Source organism: Oncorhynchus mykiss, chromosome 13 (genome assembly GCF_013265735.2).
Source record: "Oncorhynchus mykiss isolate Arlee chromosome 13, USDA_OmykA_1.1, whole genome shotgun sequence".
NCBI lineage: Eukaryota > Metazoa > Chordata > Actinopteri > Salmoniformes > Salmonidae > Oncorhynchus > Oncorhynchus mykiss.
The window spans coordinates 57,396,928-57,418,013 of NC_048577.1; the positions used below are offsets into that span (position 1 = coordinate 57,396,928).

The 21,086-nt window shown below is 44.7% G+C and overlaps 1 protein-coding gene across 8 annotated transcripts in view; it reads left to right on the top strand.

The window, feature by feature from the left end:
- Positions 1-21,086, top strand: part of LOC110516540 (septin-9) — a 156,017-nt gene that overhangs the window by 93,483 nt on the left and 41,448 nt on the right. Inside the window, exon 1 of one of the 8 annotated variants that reach the window (XM_036941646.1) lies at positions 9,646-9,668. The exons of 5 other annotated variants lie outside the window; for them this stretch is intronic. The gene's annotated coding sequence lies outside the window, so the exon portion shown is untranslated. Of the gene's footprint in view, positions 1-9,645; positions 9,669-16,742; positions 16,860-16,904; positions 17,037-21,086 lie in introns of those variants that run through there. 2 more of the 8 variants (XM_036941644.1, XM_036941645.1) reach the window with 2 other exon arrangements.

Genomic DNA, 21,086 nt, shown 5'->3' on the forward strand with positions numbered 1-21,086 from the left:
AACTACCCAGTAGTAGACTATGAGTCAGCCTGATGAACCAAACTACCCAGTAGTAGACTAAGGGTCAGCCTGATGAACCAAACTACCCAGTAGTAGACTATGGGTCAGCCTGATGAACCAAACTACCCAGTAGTAGACTAGGGGTCAGCCTGATGAACCACACTACCCAGTAGTAGACTAGGGGTCAGCCTGATGAACCACACTACTCAGTAGTAGACTAGGGGTCAGCCTGATGAACCAAACAGCCCAGTAGTAGACTAGGGGTCAGCCTGATGAACCACACTACCCAGTAGTAGACTAGGGGTCAGCTTGATGAACCAAACTACCCAGTAGTAGACTAGGGGTCAGCCTGATGAACCACACTACCCAGTAGTAGACTAGGGGTCAGCCTGATGAACCACACTACCCAGTAGTAGACTAGGGGTCAGCCTGATGAACCACACTACCCAGTAGTAGACTAGGGGTCAGTCAGCCTGATGAACCACACTACCCAGTGGTAGACTAAGGGTCAGCCGGATGAACCAAGCTACCCAGTAGTAGACTAAGGGTCAGCCGGATGAACCAAGCTACCCAGTAGTAGACTAGGGGTCAGCCTGATAAACCAAGCTACCCAGTAGTAGACTAGGGGTCAGCTTGATTAACCAAACTACCCAGTAGTAGACTAGGGTCAGCCTGATGAACCAAGCTACCCAGTAGTAGACTAGGGGTCAGCCTGATGAACCAAGCTACCCAGTAGTAGACTAGGGGTCAGCCTGATGAATCAAGCTACCCAGTAGTAGACTAGGGGTCAGCCTGATGAACCAAGCTACCCAGTAGTAGACTAGGGGTCAGCCTGATGAACCAAGCTACCCAGTAGTAGACTAGGGGTCAGCATGATGAACCAAGCTACCCAGTAGTAGACTAGGGGTCAGCATGATGAACCAAGCTACCCAGTAGTAGACTAGGGGTCAGCCTGATGAACCAAGCTACCCAGTAGTAGACTAGGGGTCAGCATGATGAACCAAGCTACCCAGTAGTAGACTAGGGGTCAGCCTGATGAACCAAGCTACCCAGTAGTAGACTAGGGGTCAGACTGATGAACCAAGCTACCCAGTAGTAGACTAGGGGTCAGCATGATGAACCAAGCTACCCAGTAGTAGACTAGGGGTCAGCCTGATGAACCAAGCTACCCAGTAGTAGACTAGGGGTCAGACTGATGAACCAAGCTACCCAGTAGTAGACTAGGGGTCAGACTGATGAACCAAGCTACCCAGTAGTAGACTAGGGGTCAGCCTGATGAACCAAGCTACCCAGTAGTAGACTATGGGTCAGCATGATGAACCAAGCTACCCAGTAGTAGACTAGGGGTCAGCCTGATGAACCAAGCTACCCAGTAGTAGACTAGGGGTCAGCCTGATGAACCACACTACCCAGTAGTAGACTAGGGGTCAGCCTGATGAACCACACTACCCAGTAGTAGACTAGGGGTCAGTCAGCCTGATGAACCACACTACCCAGTGGTAGACTAAGGGTCAGCCGGATGAACCAAGCTACCCAGTAGTAGACTGAGGGTCAGCCGGATGAACCAAGCTACCCAGTAGTAGACTAGGGGTCAGCCTGATAAACCAAGCTACCCAGTAGTAGACTATGGGTCAGCCTGATGAACCAAACTACCCAGTAGTAGACTAGGGGTCAGCCTGATGAACCAAGCTACCCAGTAGTAGACTAGGGGTCAGCCTGATGAACCAAGCTACCCAGTAGTAGACTAGGGGTCAGCATGATGAACCAAGCTACCCAGTAGTAGACTAGGGGTCAGCCTGATGAACCAAGCTACCCAGTAGTAGACTATGGGTCAGCCTGATGAACCAAACTACCCAGTAGTAGACTAGGGGTCAGCCTGATGAACCAAGCTACCCAGTAGTAGACTAGGGGTCAGCATGATGAACCAAGCTACCCAGTAGTAGACTAGGCGTCAGCATGATGAACCAAGATACCCAGTAGTAGACTAGGGGTCAGCATGATGAACCAAACTACCCAGTAGTAGACTAGGGGTCAGCATGATGAACCAAGCTACCCAGTAGTAGACTAGGGGTCAGCCTGATGAACCAAGCTACCCAGTAGTAGACTAGGGGTCAGCCTGATGAACCAAACTACCCAGTAGTAGACTAGGGGTCAGCCTGATGAACCAAGCTACCCAGTAGTAGACTAGGGGTCAGCCTGATGAACCAAGCTACCCAGTAGTAGACTAGGGGTCAGCATGATGAACCAAGCTACCCAGTAGTAGACTAGGGGTCAGCCTGATGAACCAAGCTACCCAGTAGTAGACTAGGGGTCAGCCTGATGAACCAAGCTACCCAGTAGTAGACTAGGGGTCAGCCTGATGAACCAAACTACCCAGTAGTAGACTAGGGGTCAGCCTGATGAACCAAGCTACCCAGTAGTAGACTAGGGGTCAGCTTGATTAACCAAACTACCCAGTAGTAGACTAGGGGTCAGCCTGATGAACCAAGCTACCCAGTAGTAGACTAGGGGTCAGACTGATGAACCAAGCTACCCAGTAGTAGACTAGGGGTCAGACTGATGAACCAAGCTACCCAGTAGTAGACTAGGGGTCAGCCTGATGAACCAAGCTACCCAGTAGTAGACTATGGGTCAGCATGATGAACCAAGCTACCCAGTAGTAGACTAGGGGTCAGCCTGATGAACCAAGCTACCCAGTAGTAGACTAGGGGTCAGCCTGATGAACCACACTACCCAGTAGTAGACTAGGGGTCAGCCTGATGAACCACACTACCCAGTAGTAGACTAGGGGTCAGTCAGCCTGATGAACCACACTACCCAGTGGTAGACTAAGGGTCAGCCGGATGAACCAAGCTACCCAGTAGTAGACTGAGGGTCAGCCGGATGAACCAAGCTACCCAGTAGTAGACTAGGGGTCAGCCTGATAAACCAAGCTACCCAGTAGTAGACTAGGGGTCAGCATGATGAACCAAGCTACCCAGTAGTAGACTAGGGGTCAGCCTGATGAACCAAGCTACCCAGTAGTAGACTATGGGTCAGCCTGATGAACCAAACTACCCAGTAGTAGACTAGGGGTCAGCCTGATGAACCAAGCTACCCAGTAGTAGACTAGGGGTCAGCATGATGAACCAAGCTACCCAGTAGTAGACTAGGGGTCAGCATGATGAACCAAGCTACCCAGTAGTAGACTAGGGGTCAGCATGATGAACCAAACTACCCAGTAGTAGACTAGGGGTCAGCATGATGAACCAAGCTACCCAGTAGTAGACTAGGGGTCAGCCTGATGAACCAAGCTACCCAGTAGTAGACTAGGGGTCAGCCTGATGAACCAAACTACCCAGTAGTAGACTAGGGGTCAGCCTGATGAACCAAGCTACCCAGTAGTAGACTAGGGGTCAGCCTGATGAACCAAGCTACCCAGTAGTAGACTAGGGGTCAGCATGATGAACCAAGCTACCCAGTAGTAGACTAGGGGTCAGCCTGATGAACCAAGCTACCCAGTAGTAGACTAGGGGTCAGCCTGATGAACCAAGCTACCCAGTAGTAGACTAGGGGTCAGCCTGATGAACCAAACTACCCAGTAGTAGACTAGGGGTCAGCCTGATGAACCAAGCTACCCAGTAGTAGACTAGGGGTCAGCATGATGAACCAAGCTACCCAGTAGTAGACTAGGTTTCAGCATGATAAACCAAGCTACCCAGTAGTAGACTAGGGGTCAGCCTGATGAAGCAAACAGCCCAGTAATCCCCTCCATGTAGCCTAACTCACACACGTATGTACACACATAAACAAAGTATACTAATGAAGAAAAAACATGTTTTGGTGCTGGTTTTCATATAAGCCCTTTTGGGCTTCCAACCTTACCTGCACCATGTTTTTACCAGTTTCTTTTAGTAGTACGGTTTATGTATTTCACTTGTTTTCTTTGGTGCAAATAAATGAAACCTAAAACACTACCAGAAAAATAATAGACACTTCTACAGATAGCATCGCCACAGACAAAGACAACTGGTAGAGAAGAAAATAACACTTTAGACTGTTGATACACCCCCCACATACAGTACCTGTTGGTTTCTCCAGTGACATTAACACCTCAACAAAACAGCATCCCATTGGTGCAGCTCTAACAACAACCAGTAGGAGATGCTGTTACCCAGGTGGTTCTCTCCCAGACTCAGGTAACTAGGGAGGTATTCCACACAGGTCTTTATCTCTTCCAGACTCAGGTAAATAGGTAGGTATTCCACACAGGTCTTTATCTCTTCCAGACTCAGGTAAATAGGTAGGTATTCCACACAGGTATTTATCTCTTCCAGACTCAGGTAAATAGGTAGGTATTCCACACAGGTCTTTATCTCTTCCAGATTCAGGTAAATAGGTAGGTATTCCACACAGGTCTTTATCTCTTCCAGACTCAGGTAAATAGGTAGGTATTCCACACAGGTCTTTATCTCTTCCAGATTCAGGTAAATAGGTAGGTATTCCACACAGGTCTTTATCTCTTCCAGATTCAGGTAACTAGGTAGGTATTTTCCACAGGTGGTTATCTCTTCCAGATTCAGGTAAATAGGTAGGTATTCCACACAGGTCTTTATCTCTTCCAGACTCAGGTAAATAGGTAGGTATTCCACACAGGTCTTTATCTCTTCCAGATTCAGGTAAATAGGTAGGTATTCCGCACAGGTCTTTATCTCTTCCAGACTCAGGTAACTAGGTAGGTATTTTCCACAGGTGGTTATCTCTCCCACACTCGGGTAACCAGGCAGGTATTCCCCACTGTCTGTAAGAGATTCCATTACACTTCTTATACATGACTTGACAAAGGCGTATATGTCCTGTCCTGTTAGATTTATGTCAACAGCTTTGTTTCACTAGGGACGTCCTGATCGTATCGCAGCGTAGCCCTGTTGTCTTGATGTTGTCATAGAAATAAGATGGCTCACAATATTGCCATCCCACTGTATAGATATCTCAGTGTAGGACATCCCCTGTCCACTCCATCTGCTTTGTCAGTAAACATGTGGTCAGATTGTGGATCAGTTATACCACTGTGCTGGCCTTTTTTTTACAGAATAAATGACTGGGAGGTAATAGATATGGAGTGTGTGACTCTTTGTTTTTATAGCTTCCAGTTTATTCTCAGTTAGTCAGCACCTCTACACTAAATCATTTTCTATGGGTGTGTGCCAGCTCATTCTTTTTATTAGACTGTGCTGGCTATGTATATACAGTACAGTACATACTTCATCTATGTATATACAGTACATAATCTATGTACATACAGTACATACTTCATCTATGTACATACAGTACATAATCTATGTACATACAGTACATACTTCATCTATGTACATTCGGTACATACTTCATCTATGTACATACAGTACATACTTCATCTATGTTGGTAATAGAAATACAGGAGCAAACAGACAAGGTGTGGGGATTTCTATTACAATTTATTATTATATAATAATAATACTTTTTTGGTACTGTTTAACCCTTTTTCTTCGCAATTTCTTGATATCCAATTGGTTGTTAGTCTTGTCCCATTGTTGCAACTACCGTACAGACTCGGAAGATGCGGAGGTCGAGAGTAGAGGTCGACCAATTCTGATTTTTCAGCGCCGATACCAAAAAAGACGATACCGATTAATCAGTGTGTTTTTTTTATTGTGTTTATATATATATATATATATATATATATATATATATTTGTAATAATGACAATTACAGCAATACTGAATGAACACTTTTTGTTTTAACTTAATATAATACAAAAATACAAAACATTTAGTCTCAAATAAATAATGAAACATGTTCAATTTGGTTTAAATAATGCAAAAAAGCAGTGTTGGAGAAGAAAGTAAAAGTGCAATATGTGCCATGTAAAAAGCTAACGTTTAAGTTCCTTGCTCAGAACATGAGAACATTTGAAAGCTGGTGGTTCCTTTTAACATGAGACTTCAATATTCCCAGGTAAGAAGTTTTCGGTTGTAGTTATTTTAGGAATTATAGGACTTTCTTTCTATATCATTTGTATTTCATATTCCTTTGACTATTGGATGTTCTTATAGGCACTATAGTATTGCCAGCCTAATCTCGGGAGTTGATAGGCTTGAAGTCATAAACAGCGCTGTGCCTCAAGCATTGCTAAGAGCTGCTGGCAAACGCAGTAAAGTTTGAATGAATGCTTACGAGCCTGCTGCTGCCTACCACCGCTCAGTCAGACTGCTCTATCAAATATCAAATCATAGACTTAATTATCATATAATATACACAGAAATACGAGCCTTAGGTCATTAATATGGTCAAATCCGGAAACTCATTTTGAAAACAAAATGTTTATTATTTCAGTGAAATACGCGACCGTTCCATATTTTATCTAACGGGTGGCATCCCTAAGTCTAAATATTGCTGTTACATTGCACACCCGTCAATGTTATGTCATAATTATGTATGTTAGGAAGAAATGGTCTTCACACAGTTTGCAACGAGCCAGGCGGCCCAAACTGCTGCATATAGCCTGACTCTGCATGCACTGAACTCAAGAGAAGTGACACAATTTCCCAAGTTAATATTGCCTGCTAACATGAACTTCTTTTAACTAAATATACAGGTTTAAAAATATATATATACTTGTGTATTGATTTTAAGAAAGGCATTGATGTTTATGGTTAGGTACATTGGTGCAACGATGGTGATATTTTTTGCGAATCCGTTTTTGTTAAATCACCACCCGTTTGGCCATGTAGTCTGTGATTCATTGATAAATTAACAGAAACCACGTTGATTAAATGCAACGCTGAACAAGCTAGTTAAACTAGTAATATCATCAACCATGTGTAGTTAACTAGTAATTATGTGAAGATTGATTGTTTTTTTATAAGATAAGTTTAATGTTAGCTAGCAACTTACCTTGGCTCCTTGCTGCACTCACGTAACAAGTGGTCAGCCTGCCACGCAGTCTCCTCGTGGATTGCAATGTAATCGGCCATAATCGGTGTCCAAAAATGCTGATTACCGATTGTTATGAAAACTTGAGCGAGATGGGACAAGGACATCCCAGCTGGCAAACCCTCACCTAACCCGGACGACGCTGGTCCTATTGTGTACCGCCTCATGGGTCTCCCGGTCATGGCCAGCTGCAACACAGCCCGGGATCGAACCCGGATCTGTAGAGACGCCTCTAGAACTGCGTTGCAGTGCCTCAGACCCCTGCGCCACTCGGGAGACCCAGTATTTTGTTTCTTGTTTCGTTTCTTGTCCCCAGCATCTGTGAGTTTGTTCTTTACTTCCACTACTTTGGTAATGTATACATACTTGACTAAAGGTGTGGGACCAGCAGCAAGATGGTTTGGGACCAGCAGCAAGCCTGAGCCAGGCAGTAGTGTTTTTATGCAGAGGGAAAGTCAGTGAGGTAAGGTCTGGAGTAACTAGAACAGACCTTCCCGTTGACGTTAATGTCATTCTAGTTCAGTGGTCTGCTTTACGTAACTCCACTCTATGGATGATTCACTGTAGTGCTCTGCTGGGTTTATATCAGCATGTTAGAGGAAGTACTTCCTCCTTTCCCAGAGCTCTGCGCCCATATGACACCCCTATACACGCACACACACACGATTTCCTGTCTTTTCTTGTCTTTTCTGACAGGAGGGCCCAGAAGGATATACTGCTGAGGTAAAATAAGTGTTTTAGTTCAAAATGAACCCCAGGAAGCTTTGTATTTCTGGTGATTAATTCAACTCCCACATCTTTCACATTGACGACAATAGAGGGCATTGGCTGATTCTGTTCCCACTGTACACTAAACATTATACTTTCTAACGTAGGCCTAGTGTTTTCTAGAAACTCTCCAACCTTTTTCATTATCATCTAAAACTCAAAACTGATGCTAGATCAGCACTTATACTCAGACACTTACGGGCCCAACTACATTGGAACTTGACTTCTCTCTTCGAAAGGGATTGTTAGTGTTAAAGAATGTAGTGAAGGTGTAGAATGACTACAATGCAGACAGGACTCGACAGAACTGCTTTTCCCACTAAAATTTGCGTGAGCCAGCCTTCACATGCCCTTATTTTGGGTTTCCCCGTATACTGTATGGGAACAATAGTGGTCCTGTTTGGTCTCTCGGTCTTCTCCTTTCTCTCCTTCTCTCTCCGTCCTCCTGAGGCGGCCCACTGAATACTCAGCCTTCAGTCTGGAAACCTGTGGGACACAAGTTGGCTATTCACGTCGGTCCTTTTCTCCTCTCAATCTCTCTCCACAAACACACACACTCCTGTACACACACACACACACCTCAATCAGGCTATTCACTTTGTGCTTTCTCACACTCCTCTCCTCTCTGTCTGTACATCCCACCTACACAGACTGGAGAAATGGTCTGGAACTGGTTTCCTACTCCTATGATGTGGCCCTGTTCCTCTATCTGCTCTCTGTGCATTTCAGATGTGTATGATTGCGGAACATTTGCTTGAAATTCAGTCACCGGTAATAAGATGCATGTAATCTGATATTTAGCTGAACATTTCTGATTGGAACCATAGTTGAACAAACCAAATGTGATTTGTAACATTGAAAAGGCCATGTTTCTTCAATCTATACATTGTGTTTCTATGGTCTGAAAGCCCCACTGCTGCACACGCACGGGGAGGTCAGCCAAGCAGCTCTCCACTGTCCCTGCCAAGACCTGTCTCCATCTAGCCCAGTAACATCAGCCCACAGGGCCCCTGCTATTGGGTTTCTGGCACTGCGTCTCCGTCAAACGAAGATCTTTCATCTTGGAAAGCCCATGTTCTCCGCAGGGCAGCCACTCAAATGGAGTCGATACTAAAGGCACGAGCCAAGTTGTGCCGATCAAACAAATTATGGTTGTCTTTAGCTCTGGCATCACTCTGTGTTCACAGTCAGTTTGGAGTCAAAGTTGTTTAGGAGAGACTGTTGGACTTATTTTGTGATGCAGTTTTTGCCAATGAGAAAAACACGTGTCGTTCAATGTCTGATCATACAATAAGATGATGTCCCTCTACTATGTCCTTCAGTTGGGCCTCTCTGCTGACATATCTGCTTTCAGACAGGATACAGCTAGCCTGGTCCCAGATCAGCTTGTGCTGTCTTGCCAACTATGGCCTTTGAAGTAGACGAGACTGCACAAACAGATCTTGGACCAGGTTTGGTTAGGATATAGCTGGTTTGATATTTAGTGACTGTGACTTCAGTAGGCTTGGCTGGGGTGAATTAGGGACTGGTGAATCTCTGGGGAGGTCGGAGGAGGAATGGTGGTGGGGGGTGGAAGAGCAGTGCATTAGCCTTGTTCCCACTGCAGAAATACAGTGTGTTATCAATGTTGAGGGTGTAGTAATGTACAGAATAAAGCCAATCCTTCCACAGTCCTCTGGGCCCCAGGGACCCCTGCTAGATGCTCAGCTATGAAGAGATGACAGAGATGACAGAGAGGGGAGAGATGGAGGGAGAGAACAGAGGAATGAAAAAGAGACAAGCCTAGAAAGAGGGGCCAAGTTTTGAGTGGAAAGCTAGACTTCGAGAAGTGAGGGGAGGGTTGTACAGTACAACATTTTGTCTTTAAGATTCAGTCTTCTCAGAACTTTACAGCAGGACAACACGGAGCAGCTCCTGGCAAACAAGACCAGGACACACTGAGTTTTGTAAGTACTCCTGTGTGTGTGTGTGTGTGTGGGTTTGTGCGTGCTTGTGCGTGCGACTCTGCCTAGCAAATGGTCTTCATTAGAGCCAAGTCAAAACTCTTCCTGTAATTCTGATGGCATGTTACCATGTTTACCTAAAGTAAGGCCTCTCGGCTGACAGGGAGGGAAGAACTCTCTTGCTCCAGTACACTCTCTCCCTCTTGCTCCAGTACTCTCTCTCCCTCTTGCTCCAGTACTCTCTCTCCCTCTTGCTCCAGTACTCTCTCTCCCTCTTGCTCCAGTACTCTCTCTCCCTCTTGCTCCAGTACTCTCTCGCTCCACAGCGTTTTTGTTATCCTGTAAAAGTTGTATAGTGCTCTCTCTCCCTCTCTTTGACTTGTCCTGTCTAATGGATAGTGATGAGAGTTACTGTTGTGTTGGAGGGACCCAGGCGGCTCTGGTTACGGAGGAATCTTCAATCTGCACATGCTCAGTCTACACTACCCTGGTACTGACCGGATCAATCTGGCACAGCGCTTAGCAACACAGCTGGGAAAGCTTCAGCGAATAGGTGGCTCTAAAACTCTCAGAAAAGACAGCGACTCTGTGATGAAGTCAAACTTGTGCTCTGAAAACCACAGAACTCTCTGACGGTTTATCTACTTAGTGGTCCCCTCTTTAAACATAGTTTTTCTGCATTTACTGATTTTACACACACACACACACACACACACACACACACACAATACAGGGCTTTGAAATAGGGCGCCTGAGTTAGAGAATTCAGGGCTTCTTATAAACATTGTAAAACGGACTAAATACACCCAGGATTTATTTTTACTCCCAGTTGATGTTGATACGTGATCGCACCTCTGACCCCGAGCAGGAAGTGGGGAGCTGGCTGGGTGTGTGTTGAGGGAGTATTAGGCTAGAGTAAGGCATTGTGTAAATCTGCCTCCCTAATGGCACCTTATTTCCTATGTAGTGCACTACTTTTGACCAGAGCCCTATGGGAATTGGGTGCCATTTGGCATACTGTCTAATTGTTAAGTGGATGTGGCTTCTTCAGGGCTGGTGTGTGAGGGTTGCACATATACTGGGACCTGTCATGAATCTACAACCATGGCATTTTGGGGGGAGATTCTGGTAATCTGTCCAAGGTTACTTTTTCCAGTTGCTCACTTTCTCCTCCTGTTCAGAGAAAACATTGAGCTTCTTACATAAATTACCCAAAGACTTTTCACAAAGTACAGACTCAATAATTTCCCTCGACCAGCAAGGTTTGTGACGAATGAAACCAAATAAAGCCATCCATCCAGAAACAGTAGTTGCTGTAAAAACGAATGAGGTAAATGTGAAAACGTGATCCCTTTCATCCCCAAAAAACTCAGGTGATGGATTGCAGGTGTGCGTGTGTGTTAGACATGTGGTGCTTTAGCCCCTGGTAGGTATATAATTTCACTTCCTGTGTGGCCAGAAACACAGCTGTTTCCTTCGCTCTTTAATCACAGACAACCAGTTGTATCAAAGAACCTACTGAGACATACCTCTCCCTGGAGCAGTATGTTCGCCACTGCAGTAGAAACTAGAACCTACTGAGACATACCTCTCCCTGGAGCAGTATGTACACCACCGCAGTAGAAACTAGAACCTACTGAGACATACCTCTCCCTGGAGCAGTATGTACACCACTGCAGTAGAAACTAGAACCTACTGAGACATACCTCTCCCTGGAGCAGTATGTACACCACTGCAGTAGAAACTAGAACCTACTGAGACATACCTCTCCCTGGTGCAGTATGTACACCACTGCAGTAGAAACTAGAACCTACTGAGACATACCTCTCCCTGGAGCAGTATGTTCACCACTGCAATAGAAACTAGAACCTACTGAGACATACCTCTCCCTGGAGCAGTATGTACACCACTGCAGTAGAAACTAGAACCTACTGAGACATACCTCTCCCTGGAGCAGTATGTTCACCACTGCAGTAGAAACTAGAACCTACTGAGACATACCTCTCCCTGGTGCAGTATGTACACCACTGCAGTAGAAACTAGAACCTACTGAGACATACCTCTCCCTGGAGCAGTATGTACACCACTGCAGTAGAAACTAGAACCTACTGAGACATACCTCTCCCTGGAGCAGTATGTACACCACCGCAGTAGAAACTAGAACCTACTGAGACATACCTCTCCCTGGAGCAGTATGTACACCACTGCAGTAGAAACTAGAACCTACTGAGACATACCTCTCCCTGGAGCAGTATGTACACCACTGCAGTAGAAACTAGAACCTACTGAGACATACCTCTCCCTGGAGCAGTATGTACACCACTGCAGTAGAAACTAGAACCTACTGAGACATACCTCTCCCTGGAGCAGTATGTTCACCACTGCAGTAGAAACTAGAACCTACTGAGACATACCTCTCCCTGGAGCAGTATGTACACCACTGCAGTAGAAACTGGAACCTACTGAGACATACCTCTCCCTGGAGCAGTATGTACACCACTGCAGTAGAAACTAGAACCTACTGAGACATACCTCTCCCTGGAGCAGTATGTACACCACTGCAGTAGAAACTAGAACCTACTGAGACATACCTCTCCCTGGAGCAGTATGTACACCACTGCAGTAGAAACTAGAACCTACTGAGACATACCTCTCCCTGGAGCAGTATGTACACCACTGCAGTAGAAACTAGAACCTACTGAGACATACCTCTCCCTGGTGCAGTATGTACACCACTGCAGTAGAAACTAGAACCTACTGAGACATACCTCTCCCTGGAGCAGTATGTACACCACCGCAGTAGAAACTAGAACCTACTGAGACATACCTCTCCCTGGAGCAGTATGTACACCACTGCAGTAGAAACTAGAACCTACTGAGACATACCTCTCCCTGGAGCAGTATGTTCACCACTGCAGTAGAAACTAGAACCTACTGAGACATACCTCTCCCTGGAGCAGTATGTACACCACTGCAGTATAAACTAGAACCTACTGAGACATACCTCTCCCTGGAACAGTATGTACACCACTGCAGTAGAAACTAGAACCTACTGAGACATACCTCTCCCTGGAGCAGTATGTTCACCACTGCAGTAGAAACTAGAACCTACTGAGACATACCTCTCCCTGGAGCAGTATGTACACCACTGCAGTAGAAACTGGAACCTACTGAGACATACCTCTCCCTGGAGCAGTATGTACACCACTGCAGTAGAAACTAGAACCTACTGAGACATACCTCTCCCTGGAGCAGTATGTACACCACTGCAGTAGAAACTAGAACCTACTGAGACATACCTCTCCCTGGAGCAGTATGTACACCACTGCAGTAGAAACTAGAACCTACTGAGACATACCTCTCCCTGGAGCAGTATGTACACCACTGCAGTAGAAACTAGAACCTACTGAGACATACCTCTCCCTGGTGCAGTATGTACACCACTGCAGTAGAAACTAGAACCTACTGAGACATACCTCTCCCTGGAGCAGTATGTACACCACCGCAGTAGAAACTAGAACCTACTGAGACATACCTCTCCCTGGAGCAGTATGTACACCACTGCAGTAGAAACTAGAACCTACTGAGACATACCTCTCCCTGGAGCAGTATGTTCACCACTGCAGTAGAAACTAGAACCTACTGAGACATACCTCTCCCTGGAGCAGTATGTACACCACTGCAGTATAAACTAGAACCTACTGAGACATACCTCTCCCTGGAACAGTATGTACACCACTGCAGTAGAAACTAGAACCTACTGAGACATACCTCTCCCTGGAGCAGTATGTACACCACTGCAGTAGAAACTAGAACCTACTGAGACATACCTCTCCCTGGAGCAGTATGTACACCACTGCAGTAGAAACTAGAACCTACTGAGACATACCTCTCCCTGGAGCAGTATGTACACCACTGCAGTAGAAACTAGAACCTACTGAGACATACCTCTCCCTGGAGCAGTATGTACACCACTGCAGTACAAACTAGAACCTACTGAGACATACCTCTCCCTGGAGCAGTATGTACACCACTGCAGTAGAAACTAGAACCTACTGAGACATACCTCTCCCTGGAGCAGTATGTACACCACTGCAGTAGAAACTAGAACCTACTGAGACATACCTCTCCCTGGTGCAGTATGTACACCACTGCAGTAGAAACTAGAACCTACTGAGACATACCTCTCCCTGGAGCATTATGTACACCACCGCAGTAGAAACTAGAACCTACTGAGACATACCTCTCCCTGGAGCAGTATGTACACCACCGCAGTAGAAACTAGAACCTACTGAGACATACCTCTCCCTGGAGCAGTATGTTCACCACTGCAGTAGAAACTAGAACCTACTGAGACATACCTCTCCCTGGAGCAGTATGTACACCACTGCAGTATAAACTAGAACCTACTGAGACATACCTCTCCCTGGAACAGTATGTACACCACTGCAGTAGAAACTAGAACCTACTGAGACATACCTCTCCCTGGAGCAGTATGTACACCACTGCAGTAGAAACTAGAACCTACTGAGACATACCTCTCCCTGGAGCAGTATGTACACCACTGCAGTAGAAACTAGAACCTACTGAGACATACCTCTCCCTGGAGCAGTATGTACACCACTGCAGTAGAAACTAGAACCTACTGAGACATACCTCTCCCTGGAGCAGTATGTACACCACTGCAGTATAAACTAGAACCTACTGAGACATACCTCTCCCTGGAACAGTATGTACACCACCGCAGTAGAAACTAGAAACTACTGAGACATACCTCTCCCTGGAGCAGTATGTACACCACTGCAGTAGAAACTAGAACCTACTGAGACATACCTCTCCCTGGTGCAGTATGTACACCACTGCAGTAGAAACTGGAACCTACTGAGACATACCTCTCCCTGGAGCAGTATGTTCACCACTGCAGTAGAAACTAGAACCTACTGAGACATACCTCTCCCTGGAGCAGTATGTTCACCACTGCAGTAGAAACTAGAACCTACTGAGACATACCTCTCCCTGGAGCAGTATGTACACCACTGCAGTAGAAACTAGAACCTACTGAGACATACCTCTCCCTGGAGCAGTATGTACACCACTGCAGTAGAAACTAGAACCTACTGAGACATACCTCTCCCTGGAGCAGTATGTTCACCACTGCAGTAGAAACTAGAACCTACTGAGACATACCTCTCCCTGGTGCAGTATGTACACCACTGCAGTAGAAACTAGAACCTACTGAGACATACCTCTCCCTGGAGCAGTATGTACACCACTGCAGTAGAAACTAGAACCTACTGAGACATACCTCTCCCTGGAGCAGTATGTACACCACTGCAGTAGAAACTGGAACCTACTGAGACATACCTCTCCCTGGAGCAGTATGTACACCACTGCAGTAGAAACTGGAACCTACTGAGACATACCTCTCCCTGGAGCAGTATGTTCACCACTGCAGTAGAAACTAGAACCTACTGAGACATACCTCTCCCTGGAGCAGTATGTACACCACTGCAGTAGAAACTAGAACCCCTGTAGAAACTAGAACCCCCGTAGAAACTAGAACCGCCGTAGAAACTAGAACCCCCGTAGAAACTAGAAACCACATAGAAACTAGAACCGCAGTAGAAACTAGAACCGCAGTAGAAACTAGAACCACTGCAGTAGAAACTAGAACCACTGCAGTAGAAACTAGAACCACTGCAGGAGAAACTAGACCCACTGCAGTAGAAACTAGAACCACTGTAGAACTGGGATTTAAAGGGAGAAAATCTCCTTTAATCTTTAATGATCAAGGATTAAAGCCATACTCCTGAATGTTTGTTTTAGCCGAACAGCAGCCCCACTGAGTGGTTTGTCAATGCCATAAAGCTGAGCGATGGGGCTATGGTGGTCAAATTGTGGTCAAAAAGAATGACAAGATGTTATCCCTTTCTCGGTATGGACACAGTGTTGCAACACATCAACCTGCTACACAGTTACATTACTAAATATTTAACCTACTTCTCAATCCTCCTCATCCATTGTTGGCTGTAGCTCCCACAATAGCAAGTAAACACGTGTCATCATGTTTATTTGGGCCCGCTAGTCCTCTGGTATGTGTTGTGGAATGATTGGGATCCTCTGAATTCCAGGAACAAAGGGCTGGAGCAGGTCATTGGAGGGTTGTAAATCAGGGACAGACAGGAGGACCAGGGGGGTAGACAGGAGGACCAGGGGGGTGGACAGGCTGGCTTCTCTCAAACCTGTGGCCAGAGGCTAGGGGGAAGGATGAGGGGTAGAGGAGCATGGACGGTGTGTCTACACACACACACACACACACACACACACACACACACACACACAAATGGCTAAGCGCCAGCCAAACCAAAGCATGTGGAAGCCTTAAGAATGAGTGTGCTCTCATACTCCCTTAAAAGAACTTTGCTTGAAAAACAAACAAGAAAAAAGTGGCAATAGTACTGTTTGTCCATCTTGAGATGCCGTAGCCAGTATACACTTCCTCAAAATGGTCAGAATTAATCTAAGATGATTTAGATTTTTGTTGCGTATTTGTACATCTAACTAATATGTTTGGTACAGTATTTGAAGTAAAAAAATGGAGCATGAAAACGAGTTGTCTAGCGTTGAATGACAACAAACACTTAATTGAAGAATCCCTACTGTTGACCAATAACCGACGAATGTGCGTAGATTTCGGCTCACGGCCTTCAGCTTGCCTCGAGATAATATTGTGTGCACGAACAGCAGAAAAAAACCTTGCCAAAGACCAAAATCAACAAAAACATCACAAAATGTCATCATAATATACAGTACCAGTCAAAAGTTTGGACAGACCTACTCATTCAAGGGTTTTTCTTTATTTTCATTATTTCATAGTTTTGATGTCTTCACTATTCTACAATGTAGAAAATAGAAACAAATAAATAAAAACCCTTGAATGAGTAGGTGTGTTTTTTGACTGATACTGTATGCACAAACTATTCCCAACTGTTTCAGATGGGAAGCATGAGAAGCGTTTATCCTCTCTGAAGACGTTTCATGTTGAGGGGAGGGTGGTGTGAGTGAGAGGGGGGTGTGGCATGCCTGTGGTCCAGTGTCACATGACGGGGTGAGGTGGGAGGGGCCGTGGGGTTCCTCGGTGACTGGACTGGCTCTCACTAGGGGGCTGCTCTTCAGCACGGGACAACACACACGGTGAGTTTGCGGTTCTGCCTCCCTCGCAGTGTGTACTGTGTGTGTGGTTTCCTTGTTCTCCCCTCTCTTTTTCTCTGCTTTTGTTTTTCTCCCTTCGTCTCTTCTAGTTTCCTGTTTGTCTGTGGTACAGTACTAGCTCGCTCTTTACTCTGCTGCCGCGGAGCACCACTACTGTGTGTGAGTGTGCCTCTTTCTGTGTTTATGTTAGTGTGTATTTGTTTGTCTTGATAGAAAGTTCCACTCAGATGTACTGAGGTATGACTGTAGAGGGGAATAGGCTTTTTGTGAAGTTTCTCTGTTGTACTGTACTCCTGAAACCCGGCATTGTTGCTGGTTCATCCTCTAGTTTTTCTCTGTTGTTCTGAGCTCTTGGGGGTTTGGGGGCGGAGCAGGGGAGCACAGAGTGGAGGGACGTGGGGGGGGTTCGAGGATATTAATTTTGTGTGTGTCTCTAACATGGCGTCTGCAGCTCCAGGGCCCTGTAATCAATCCTGGGAGGTGAGGGGGCTGTTTGCATAAACCACTGCTTCTCTGCTGCTGCCATGTTTCATTATGTTCCTCTGTTTCTGCTCTGGTTAGTTTCAGCTCTCCTTTCCCCTCGTTCCGTCTTTTCTCTAACTTTCCTCTAACGACATGATCCACACATGGGGCTGTGTAGTGCTGGACATTGATCCATGACATTGCTGTATTGCATACAGACCAGGTACAGAACATGGAGAGAGGCAGTGCAGACCAGGTACAGAACATGGAGAGAGGCAGTGCAGAGCAGTACAGTACATGGAGGGATTTCCAGACGTGGAAACATGTGGAAAGAGGCAGATACTTTTAGTATAGGGTGTGAGACCTGCTGTGAAGTCGTCTCCGGCAGCCTGTTCAAAATGAAAAGTAGTCCCTGTAGTTAAAATGATGGAGTGATGTGTCTGGAAGGTGGAGATGGATGACTCTATCTCTTTCATCCTCTCGCTCTTCTTTGATTGCATATTGCTGTTCTTATTGGCTGTCACAGTAAAAGCAGAACTATGGCACTGCTCTGACAATGGCTTCCCTCAACCTATGTTTTGTTTAAATATGTTTGACCCCAGCTATTTTACATAGGCATAGCTCACTGATATCAGACAGTTAAAAATAAACAGAATAACGCAACCGCTCTTCACCTTTTGAGTCAGTCAGATCTGATTCACACACACACTAGTTCAAAGGAGCTCTGTTTTCTGGACAGTTAGGGGCTCTGGTGCATTGCAAGGCGAGAACAGACACCTTGGCTCTTCAACAGCTGCTGACATTACCTCTGCATTCTCGTGTGAGTGTTAGATCCCCAGAGGTATGGTTCTGTCTGTAGTCATCCGTTAAGTGGGTCTACTATTATCTACTATTACATATTATTTCTTCACTTCTCCTTGGTCATGCGTTTACATACCATTATGACGGGTGGAGTATGACATGTAGCCATGTAATGTATGTCCTTGTCTCCTGAAATGGTATGTATGAGGTCAGTGGTTTTAGTTCTGAAATGGTATGTATGAGATGATGAGGTCTGTGGTTTTAGTTCTGAAATGGTATGTATGAGATAATGAAGTCAGTGGTTTTAGTTCTGAAATGGTATGTATGAGATGATGAGGTCTGTGGTTTTAGTTCTGAAATGGTATGTATGAGATGATGAGGTCTGTGGTTTTAGTTCTGAAATGGTATGTATGAGATAATGAGGTCTGTGGTTTTAGTTCTGAAATGGTATGTATGAGATAATGAAGTCAGTGGTTTTAGTTCTGAAATGGTATGTATGAGATAATGAGGTCTGTGGTTTTAGTTCTGAAATGGTATGTATGAGATAATGAGGTCTGTGGTTATAGTTCTGAAATGGTATGTATGAGATAATGAGGTCTGTGGTTTTAGTTCTGAAATGGTATGTATGAGGTCTGTGGTTTTAGTTCTGAAATGGTATGTATGAGATAATGAGGTCTGTGGTTTTAGTTCTGAAATGGTATGTATGAGGTCTGTGGTTTTAGTTCTGAAATGGTATGTATGAGATAATGAAGTCAGTGGTTTTAGTTCTGAAATGGTATGTATGAGATAATGAGGTCTGTGGTTTTAGTTCTGAAATGGTATGTATGAGATAATGAAGTCAGTGGTTTTAGTTCTGAAATGGTATGTATGAGATGATGAGGTCTGTGGTTTTAGTTCTGAAATGGTATGTATGAGATAATGAAGTCAGTGGTTTTAGTTCTGAAATGGTATGTATGAGATAATGAGGTCTGTGGTTTTAGTTCTGAAATGGTATGTATGAGATAATGAGGTCTGTGGTTTTAGTTCTGAAATGGTATGTATGAGATGATGAGGTCTGTGGTTTTAGTTCTGAAATGGTATGTATGAGATGATGAGGTCTGTGGTTTTAGTTCTGAAATGGTATGTATGAGATGATGAGGTCTGTGGTTTTAGTTCTGAAATGGTATGTGTGAGATGATGAGGTCTGTGGTTTTAGTTCTGAAATGGTATGTATGAGATAATGAGGTCTGTGGTTTTAGTTCCAGTGAAGGACAGTGGGTCTAGGAAGGAAGAAGGGAAGGGGTGCAGACTGGTGTGTATTTCATAGAGCAAGGACGATGCAACTAACATTACTGGTACCGACCCAACCAACCATTTATCGAGGGCATTTTACAGCTATAAATAGCCTTTACAAGAGGAATGTGAAGTTTTGAAATGAATTATGTCAACAAATATGGGCGATTTCTAACCGGACAACATTTAAAAATAGTAGTAGTTTAAAGGCCAATATAAACAAGTAACTGATGCACATTGTTATGAATTTAGCATTATCGGAATAATTCAGTAAATGTAGCGTGATATGGATTTGTGTCTCTCTCCCAGCTCTAGTACTTCTGGGATATATGTGTGTGTATAAGGAGGGGTAGAAGGGACTTGATGCGGATTAAGGAGGGGTGCAGAATAGCAGGTTTAGGGAGAGTTGAGGGGTTGGTCATCTCTTTCTGTCTGCAGTGATGGATAGATTGGGGTCTACTGTTGATCACTGTGCTGATGGAATGATGAACTGCTGTGTGTGTGTGTTGACTAGGGCCCACTGTATTAAAGGAATGATGATCTGCTGTGTGTGTGTGTGTGTGTGTTGACTAGGGCCCACTGTATTAAAGGAATGATCGACAGCACAGTGGATGTGTAGAGGTCCTCACACTGAGAGACTGAGTGTCTGTAGACATGTAGCACCAACGTCACTTTGACTGGTATTGACATCTTCCCAGTATCACTTTACTCTGACCAGACTGTCATGAGATCCATGTAACACATCTAGATGACATCTAGATGACATCTGTCTGAAGCCTTATTTATTCACCGTTGACATCACCTCCATAACACATACTAGGGCTGGGAATTGCCAGGGACCTCACCATACGATATTATCATGAAACTTATGTGCCAGTACAATATGTATTCTGATTCTCTCCATTCAGTATGTATTCTGATTCTCTCCATTCAGTATGTATTTCGATTCTCTCCATTCAGTATGTATTCTGATTCTCTCCATTCAGTATGTATTCCGATTCTCTCCATTCAGTATGTATTCTGATTCTCTCCATTCAGTATGTATTCTGATTCTCTCCATTCAGTATGTATTCTGATTCTCTCTATTCAGTATGTATTCTGATTCTCTCCATTCAGTATGTATTCTGATTCTCTCCATTCAGTATGTATTCTGATTCTCTCCATTCAGTATGTATTCTGATTCTCTCCATTCAGTATGTATTCTGATTCTCTCCATTCAGTATGTATTCTGATTCTCTCCATTCAGTATGTATTCTGATTCTCTCCATTCAGTATGTATTCCGATTCTCTCCATTCAGTATGTATTCTGATTCTCTCCATTCAGTATGTATTGCGATTCTCTCCATTCAGTATGTATTGCGATTCTCTCCATTCAGTATGTATTGCGATTCTCTCCATTCAGTATGTATTCTGATTCTCTCCATTCAGTATGTATTCTGATTCTCTCCATTCAGTATGTATTCCGATTCTCTCCATTCAGTATGTATTCCGATTCTCTCCATTCAGTATGTATTCCGATTCTCTCCATTCAGTATATATTGCGATTCTCTCCATTCAGTATGTATTCCGATTCTCTCCATTCAGTATGTATTCGATTCTCTCCATTCAGTATGTATTGCGATTCTCTCCATTCAGTATATATTGCGATTCAATTATGATTGCGTGTTCCAAACA